We start from the raw sequence: 8,865 nt of genomic DNA, 5'->3' as shown, positions 1-8,865 counted from the left end.
ACACTGCTAAACATTTCGACAAGTCTAAAGATGGCCTTAAGTCAAATATGGATCTTGTGGCATTGGAAATTAGGGTTGAATTAGAACCAAAGTAGAAAAGTCATTTACAGTCCATAATACTATTGTATACATGCAAAAATATTGTTCCTTCAAGACATCATATGTTTGTACACCTACACCCTATAATTCTTTTAATTCTTCCATCAATGGACGTAGATATACATCAATATCTTTTTGAGGAGCTTTAGGTCCTGGAATAAGTAATGACATCATAAGAAAAGGTTCTTTTATGCATTTCCAAAGCGAGAGATTGTAAGGAAAAACCTAAATTGGCCACAAAAGGATTTAATCCATCATTGCAAGTCCTAGCCTAATTGATAACTCTAGGAAATGAGAGTTATTACATCAATTTTAAACTTAAAATCAAGGTCACTTAGAGAACAAATAAGGTGTTTTTATTACATTTTGGTTACCTTTTGCATAAGCATTTATTTTAGTTGAGTCGTAATACGTTTTGCTAAAAACATGTTTTAAATTGTAGGTTTTAAATTCATACGAGGATGTTGAGGCATTAGAAGAGCAAGAGGAGAAAGGAAAATGGCCACAAAAGAAGTAAAACACAATCAGAAATAAGGCAGTGTTGTAGCAGCTGTTATAGCAACCAGTGCTGTAGCAATCTGGGAGCAATGCGGGAGAAAACTTAGGCGCGGGTCAACCATAAAATCACGATCTGCATGTTTCCTAATTTAAACACATGCATGCTCATGGGCTTTGGTTAAACCTAATTTGCAATATAAAAAGGAGAGGTTCATCACAAAGAGAGGAGGCGAGGAACTATCATTAGAATAATTAGAAGGAACGAAGAAGAATAGGAGAATTGAAGAGTGTTGTTTCGGCAACAGTGGAGAATCGTGCAGAATTACTTGGCTTTGACTTTCACCGTGCTCAACTTATATTTATCTTCTTCCCTTAATTGATTTGATGTATTCCGAGACCAATATGTTTATGTTTATTTCTCTCATCCAGATTATGAACTAAATTTACTTGTAGTTGAGTGACAAATAATCCAATGGGTTCTTGACTGTTCTTATATGTTGTTATGATATTGCTGTAGTATTTTACTCTAATAGCTTTTATGAATATAACTGTTATTTCGGTTGACCACCCATTTAATAATTTCAGTTAAGATAGAGCAGCAAAAGGGCATGTCTTAGCGGACATTATTAGAGTATTACTTGTTCCTAAGTCGAGTTTCCTGGATTAGGTTGTCTTGAATCCCATAAGGGCAATACTTGAAGTTAAGATTTGTGACACTCTAGACATAGGTGTTCACCTTGTAGGGTAGAAAGATTAAAGGCAATTATGTCATACCATAAATATATGAACAATTGGTCATTGTTAGTAGATTTAAAGGTATAAGATTTCCAACATGCGATAGCTGAGGATGCCGGTTTATTCTGCCTGGTGCTGCAGCACTTATTCTAACAACTGGTGCTAACTTGGTAAACAATAGTCACCCTATTAGGAGAGTTTGATCATTCAACTACTATATTCTCAATCGAATCTTAGACACAATTAATCTAGTTTATTTCATTACAGTATTGTTTTATTTAGTTCTTGTTTCAATTATTGATTACGATAGAAATTATTTGACAATTGTTTGTTTTGGTTTCAAGTTGAGTTGTGTTATTGTGAGTGCTATAGCATTTTGAATAACATCAATCCCTGTGGAGACGATCTTGAATACTTATCACTTTATTACTTGTTGTGTATACTTGCACATTGGCATTGATAGTTATTGCTTATAAAATTTACCAACAAGTTTTTGGCGACGTTGCCGGGGATTGATTGTTTATTTTTGAAGTGTGAAGTAAATCGTGATAGCGCCAAATTTGACTTGATTCACTCTATTGATTGGCAGATCATTATTTACATGCGCAAGGACAAGTATGTGGTATTCCAATTCGATCCTGAGATTGAAAGGACTGTCAGGAGATTGCGAAGAGAACGAAGAAATTCAAATACTGTTTCAGGCATGAATAATTTACAGGATGAGGGAAATTTGAACCCTTAAGGGCCCTTACAACCAGTCAACATTCATGAAGAACAGAATGAACATGCTAACGGGAGACAGCCAGGCAACAATAATATTATTTACATGGCTGATGAGAGAGACAGAGCCATAAGAGATTATGTTGTGCTAACTCCTCAAGTTGTACATCCTGGCATCATCAGGCCTGAAGTAGACGCTATAAATTTTGAGTTAAAGCAGTGATGTTTCAAATGTTGTATACAGTTGGGCAATTCAACGGATTGCCAAATGAAGATCCTCATCTTCATCTTAAATTGTTCTTGGAAGTAAGTGATGCTTTCAAGATTGCTGGAGCAACACAAGATGCCTTAATGTTGAGGCTCTTTCCTTATTCCTTAAGAGATCGAGCAAGAGCATGGTTAAATTCGTTACCATCTGATTCCATCACTACATGGAATGAATTGACTGATAAATTCCTAATGAAATATTTCCCACTAACAAAAAATGCAAAGTTGCGGAATGAGATTACTTCCTTCCATCAACTGGAAGATGAAAGTTTGTACGAGGCTTGGGAAAGATTCAAGGAATTGCTCAGAAGGTGTCCTCATCAGGTATTCCTTGTTGCATACAATTGGAAACTTTCTACAATGGGGTGAATCCAAGTACAAGGTTAATGATGGATGCTTCAGCAAATGGAGCTCTGTTATCCAAATCTTACACTGAAGCTTATGAAATTCTGGAAAGAATTGCCAATAATAATTACCAGTGGCCTTCAGCTAGGCAACCAGCAGCAAGAGGATCAGCAGGGGTACATAACATTGATGCAATTACAGCTTTATCAACACAAGTAACCTCATTGACTAACATGGTAAAGGCCTTGACATTTGCTCCAGCAACAGTAAAGCAAGTTGTTGAACTTTCTTGTGTATACTGTGGTGAAGAGCATGACTATATGGGTAATTTCAATCGACAACCTTAGAACAACCCATATTCAAATACTTACAACCCTAGCTGGAAACAACACCCAAATTTCTCATGGAACAGTCAGAATCAAAATGCTCCAGCATTAAATGGACAGAATAGAAACACACAGCCACCTGGTTTTCATCAGCAGACTCAAGGGCAAAAGCATATCAGTCAGGATCCAATCACTTCATTGGAAACATTGATTAAGAAGTATATTGCAAAGAATGAAGCAATTGTGCAGAGTCAAGCTGTATCCTTGAGAAACCTGGAAAATCAAATGGGACAACTAGCCACAACAATGAGCAGCAGAACTCAAGGAAGCCTACCTAGCAACACAGAAGACCCTAGGAGAGAGAGCAAAGAACACTGCAAAGTAATTAGTTTGAGATTCGGAAAGAATGTTGATATCCCAGTTGAGGTGACTAAAAATGGGATAAAATGCAATTCAGTACAAAAACCAACTCAAAAGGGAAGCCTGATACAACAAACTCCCCACCAAGACACTGAGTACATGGGCCAAGCTACAACAACTGCAGAAGAAATTCAACCAGAACATGCTGAAAAAGAAGTTGCAACACCAGTAGCCATAACATGCACCAACCTAAACAAACAAAGTTTGGTACCTCCTGAATCTAACCAGCAGTTTAGACATCCACCATCTTTCCCACAAAGGTTTTAGAAACAAAAACAGGACAAGTAGTTCAGCAAATTCCTGGAAGTACTGGAGCAATTATATATAAACATACCTTTTGTGGAAGCTTTAGAGCAAATGCCAAATTATGTGAAATTTCTAAAGGACATCTTGGCAAGAAAAAGAAGGCTGGGAGAGTTTGAAACTGTTGCTTTAACACAAGAAAGCAGTCATATGCTCCAGAATAAGATTCCAGCAAAAGTGAAAGATCTAGAGAGTTTCACAATACCATGCTCTATAGGAACTATGTATGCTGGCAGAGCACTCTGTGACCTGGGAGCTAGCATTAATTTAATGCCATTATCTGTATTTAAGCAGCTTAGAGTAGGGGAGTGCAGACCAACAACAGTCACTCTGTAATTGGCTGATAGATCTCATGCATACCCTGAAGGAAAAATAGAGGATGTACTGGTGAGGGTTGATAAATTCATCTTTCCAGTGGATTTCATTGTATTGGATTTTGAAGCTGATAAAGAGGTACCCATTATACTTGGGAGACCTTTTCTAGCAACTGGAAAGACTCTGATAGATGTGCAGAAAGGAGAGCTCACCATGAGAGTAAATAATTAGCAAGTCACATTTAATGTATTAGAGGCTATGAGAAACCCTGATGAAGTAGGAGACTGCAATTTCCTGAGTTTAGTGGATTTTGTTGTAGCAGACAGAATGAATAGATGCTGCTGTAAGGCATTTGACAAAGTCAATACCTTTGATGATGTAGAAGAGGAAGAGGTTGTAGCAATTCAGATAGATTGGACGGAAGAAAAGCAATTTGATAGGCACACTAGGTTTATTGAACATCTGAATCTTTCAGATAGGGAAGTACAAACAACTTTACCATCTATTGAATCACTTCCTAGTCTTAAATTAAAACTATTACTTCACATTTAAAATATGCTTATCTTGGTCAAAATAACACACTCCCTGTAATCATCTCTTCTACTTTGGATGCAGGTCAAGAATAGAGTTTAGTAGATTTGCTTGGAAAATACAGAAGAACAATTGGATGGACTATGGCAGATATAAAGGGGATAAACTCATCAATTTGCATGCATAAAATCCTGCTAGAAAATTGCTCCATCAATTCAGTTGAGCACTAGAGAAGGTTGAACCCTATCATGAAAGAAGTGGTGAAGAAGGAAATCATCAAATGATTGGATGCTGGAATCATATACCTAATGTCAGACAGTTCATGAGTGAGCCCAGTGTAATGTGTTCTAAAGAAGGGAGGGATAATAGTAATAGCTAATGAGAAGAATGAACTTATTTCTACAAGGACAGTAACTGGATGGAGAATATGTATGGATTACAGGAAACTCAACAAAGCCACAAGGAAAGACCATTTCCCACTTCCATTCGTAGATCAAATGTTGGACAGACTTGCTGGAAAATAGTACTATTGTTTCTTAGATGGGTATTCAGGCTACAACCAGATTGCTATAGCTCTAGAAGATCAGGAGAAGACAACATTTACTTGTCCTTATGGAACATTTGCCTTCAGAAGAATGCCCTTTGGGCTATGCAATGCTCCAACAACTTTTCAGAGATGCATGATATCTATATTTTCTGACATGGTAGAGCAGACTTTAGAAGTTTTCATGGATGACTTCTCAGTTTTTGGAGAAACATACAATAATGGTTTGCACAACCTGGAAGAAGTTCTTAAAAGATGTGAGATGACCAACTTAGTACTCAATTGGGAAAAATGCCATTTCATGGTGCAAGGAGGAATAATGTTGGGTCACAAGGTATCCAAGGATGGCATAGAGGTAGACAAAGCCAAGATAGAGGTAATAGATAAACTGTTACCTCCAACTTCAGTAAAGGGTATTAGGAGTTTTTTGGGTCATGTTGGATTTTACAGAAGATTTATTAAGGATTTTTCCAAGGTGGCCAAACCATTATGCTCATTGCTGGAACATGATAAACCTTTTTACTTTGACAAAGCTTGTCATCAAGCATTTGGAGAATTAAAGAAAGCTCTGATCACTGCTCCAGTAATTATATCTCCAGACTAGACTTTACCATTTGAATTGATGTGTGATGCTAGTGACCATTCTGTGGGAGCAGTATTAGGGCAAAGAAAGGATAAGGTTTTTCACTCTATATACTATGCAAGCAAAACTCTTACTCAAACTCAAATCAATTACACCACTATAGAGAAAGAATTGCTAGCAGTAGTATTTGCTTTTGACAAATTCAGATCCTACTTGGTGGGCACTAGAGTGACTGTATATACAGACCATGCAGCCATCAAATACTTAATTTCAAAGAAAGATGCCAAGCCAAGATTAATCAGATGGATCTTATTGCTATAAGAATTTGATCTGGAAATTAAAGATAGAAAGGGGACTGAGAATCAAGTAGCAGATCACCTGTCAAAGTTAGAAGCAGACACAAGCACATTGACAAGGAAAGACATCACTGAAACTTTTCCTGATGAACAGCTGTTGGTGGTATAGCAAGTACAGATGCTGCAGCAGTCAGAATCTCTATGGTATGCAGATTTTGCTAACTATTTAGTAAGTGGATTGTTACCACCCAAGCTGAAGTTTCAAGAGAAAAAGAAATTTCTTCATAATGTTAGAAGCTACCAATGGGATGACCCACATTTATATAAGTTGTGCCCAGACCAAGTAATCCGAAGATGTGCTGCAGAAGGAGAGATTCCCCATATACTGGAGTCATGTCATGCTGCAGCATATAGAGGACATTTTGGTGGTCACAGAACAGCTGCTAAAGTATTGCAATTAGGTTATTACTGGCTAACTATTTTTAAAGATGCTTATGAGTTTGTTAAATATTGTGACAGGTGTCAAAGGACAGGGAACATAACTAGCAGACATGAAATGCCATTGACAAACATACTAGAAGTGGAAGTTTTTGATGTCTGGGGAATATATTTCATGGAACTTTTCCCCCCATCCTTTGGGAACTTATATATCCTTATTGTTGTGGATTATGTCTCCAAGTGGGTAGAAGCTGCCGCATTACCTACCGATGATGCTAAAACAGTGGTGGCTTTTCTTCAGAAATTTTTTTTTTCCAAATTTGGCACTCCTAGAGCAATTATTAGTGATGAGGGTACACATTTTTGCAACAAAGTCTTTACTACAGCAATGATAAAATATGGAGTCAGACACAAAGTAGCTATAGCGTATCACCCCCAATCTAATGGTCAGACTGAAGTGTCCAACAGAGAAATTAAAAAGATCTTAGAAAAAGTGGTGACCCAACAAGGAAGAATTGGTCTTTGCACTTATATGATTCTCTATGGGCCTAATGTTCCTGATGCCCATATGTGCAATCCGGATTGTCCTTGCTTAGATGATATGGATATTGATGACGAATTGAAAATTATGCGGAGAAAGAAAAAGAAGACGAAAAAATCTTCTTATCCTCCATCATCTTGCAAATCCTTTCTTTCACAACCTCCACCGGATCCAAAACCTCATGTTCACCCAATCAGGTCATGCCTTATGTTTTCAAGTCATTCCTATGAGGAATCATTTCCTCCCCTTGAAAAACAGACAGACACACAAACCCGTGTTACTTCAAAACCTTTTGTCCAATCTCCAATTACAGCCTCTGGGCAACCTGAAGAACCAAAACAATATGAAGCTGTTTTGAAATGGCAAACCAAAAATGCCAATGCTCAAAATCATACTCTTCAACAACTCGGTAAGAAAATTGACTGTGTTGCCAATCAAGTCTCTCAGACGGAAACAAAAGTTGATTCAATCAGCAGTCGTCTTGATCAGATGTATATACATCTCCAAGATCGGATCTTTGAACTAGATACCGATCTCAGACGAATGATCAACAACCACATCTGGGGTCCAGAGTTCAATAAAAAAGAAGCTGAGATCAGAAAGCTCAAAGCTGAATTATCAAGAATTGATGCTGAAAAAACTCGACCTTCCCTCTTTACTCAACCGCAACCAACTCCAGTATCTCCTCCAATCTTTGACACCTATGTACCTTTCTACACACCATCTAGACCTCAACAACCTGTTTACAACCAGTTCTTTGGTTTCTCCCACCTTCAACCAACTCCTCGACCCTCTTCACCCAAAAAGTCAAGATCTAAAGTCAGAATCTCTGAACCACGTCCAAAGGCCACTTCCTCTTCCTCTACATCTACAATCCCTCCAGACGAATCACCACAAGACCATCCCGAGCCTCTTAAAAAAGATAAAGGCCCAATGGATCAGTATCATTATCGTACTGTCCAGATCCAATCTTCAAATTCCTCCGGTACTTCTGAGCCTGAAACAGATCACTCAACCTCATCCTCATCCTCATCCTATGCCTCATCAACAACCTCTTCCACTGACTCTGAGTCTGAATATGCTGACATTATAGGCATATTAATGGCCACCGAAACTGCAGATCAAAGTGCTTCTACTTCAACACCTATTGTTGATGACAATCCTTCTGATCAAGCATCTTACACAGACCCAATGCCACCACCAATTCACGAACACTCAACAAAACCATCTTCATCATCTTGGTTTACATTTGATGACATTCCCCGTCATAAATGGGCTGCTAGACTTCAAGAATTTACCGCCTGGATTGATCTCCAAGGTACCAAGCCTAATGCTCAACCTCAAGCCGTTCTTCGTGAATTCATGGCCCGCTCCACGGGTTCTTTACAAGACTGGCTAGAAAGTTTAGGCGAATACAGACAGCTCCAGTTCATGGAATCTCTAATTGGTACAGCACTCAATATTATTCATGAGCAATTCATCGGTGAAAAAACTGCTTCCACTGAAGCAGACAGAAAAGAATACCATCAGATGAAATGTTGTTCTCTTAAAAGACATCTTCTGGATGCTCATTACAAAAGAATGAGTATTCTATTCTACAAGCTAAATAGGTTCAATGAGCCATCTCTTAAACATGTCTTCATCGCCTCTCTTCCTGTTGAGTTACAACCTGACCTTTAAAGAAAACTCACAGCCACAAATCTAAGCATAGGTGATATCTCTCTGGGAAAGATTTTCCAAATGGCCATGCTATCTCTTGATAAAATCTGTGAAAAAAAAAGAGTTCTTCAAAGATCTCATGGAAGACAAGAAGCCCTTCTCTGAAGCTTGTAAAAAACCTTATCTCAAAATCGAGTGTAAGGATGAAAAGAAATGTGTTTGTCCAACCACAAAGAAATGACATT

The 8,865-nt window shown here is 38.0% G+C and overlaps 1 non-coding gene across 1 annotated transcript; it reads right to left on the bottom strand.

Annotated features, from left to right (window-relative positions):
* Positions 1-2,541: 2,541 nt before the first annotated feature.
* Positions 2,542-2,648, bottom strand: LOC112097547. The gene has a single exon (XR_002905078.1). It is a non-coding gene; the product is annotated as a small nucleolar RNA R71 (small nucleolar RNA).
* Between the last annotated feature and the right edge of the window lie 6,217 nt (positions 2,649-8,865).

This window comes from Citrus clementina, unplaced genomic scaffold (assembly GCF_000493195.1).
Source record: "Citrus clementina cultivar Clemenules unplaced genomic scaffold, Citrus_clementina_v1.0 scaffold_6, whole genome shotgun sequence".
Taxonomy (NCBI): domain Eukaryota; kingdom Viridiplantae; phylum Streptophyta; class Magnoliopsida; order Sapindales; family Rutaceae; genus Citrus; species Citrus x clementina.
The sequence above is the reverse complement of the archived record's forward strand: the minus strand, read 5'-3'. Positions and strand labels throughout refer to the sequence as shown.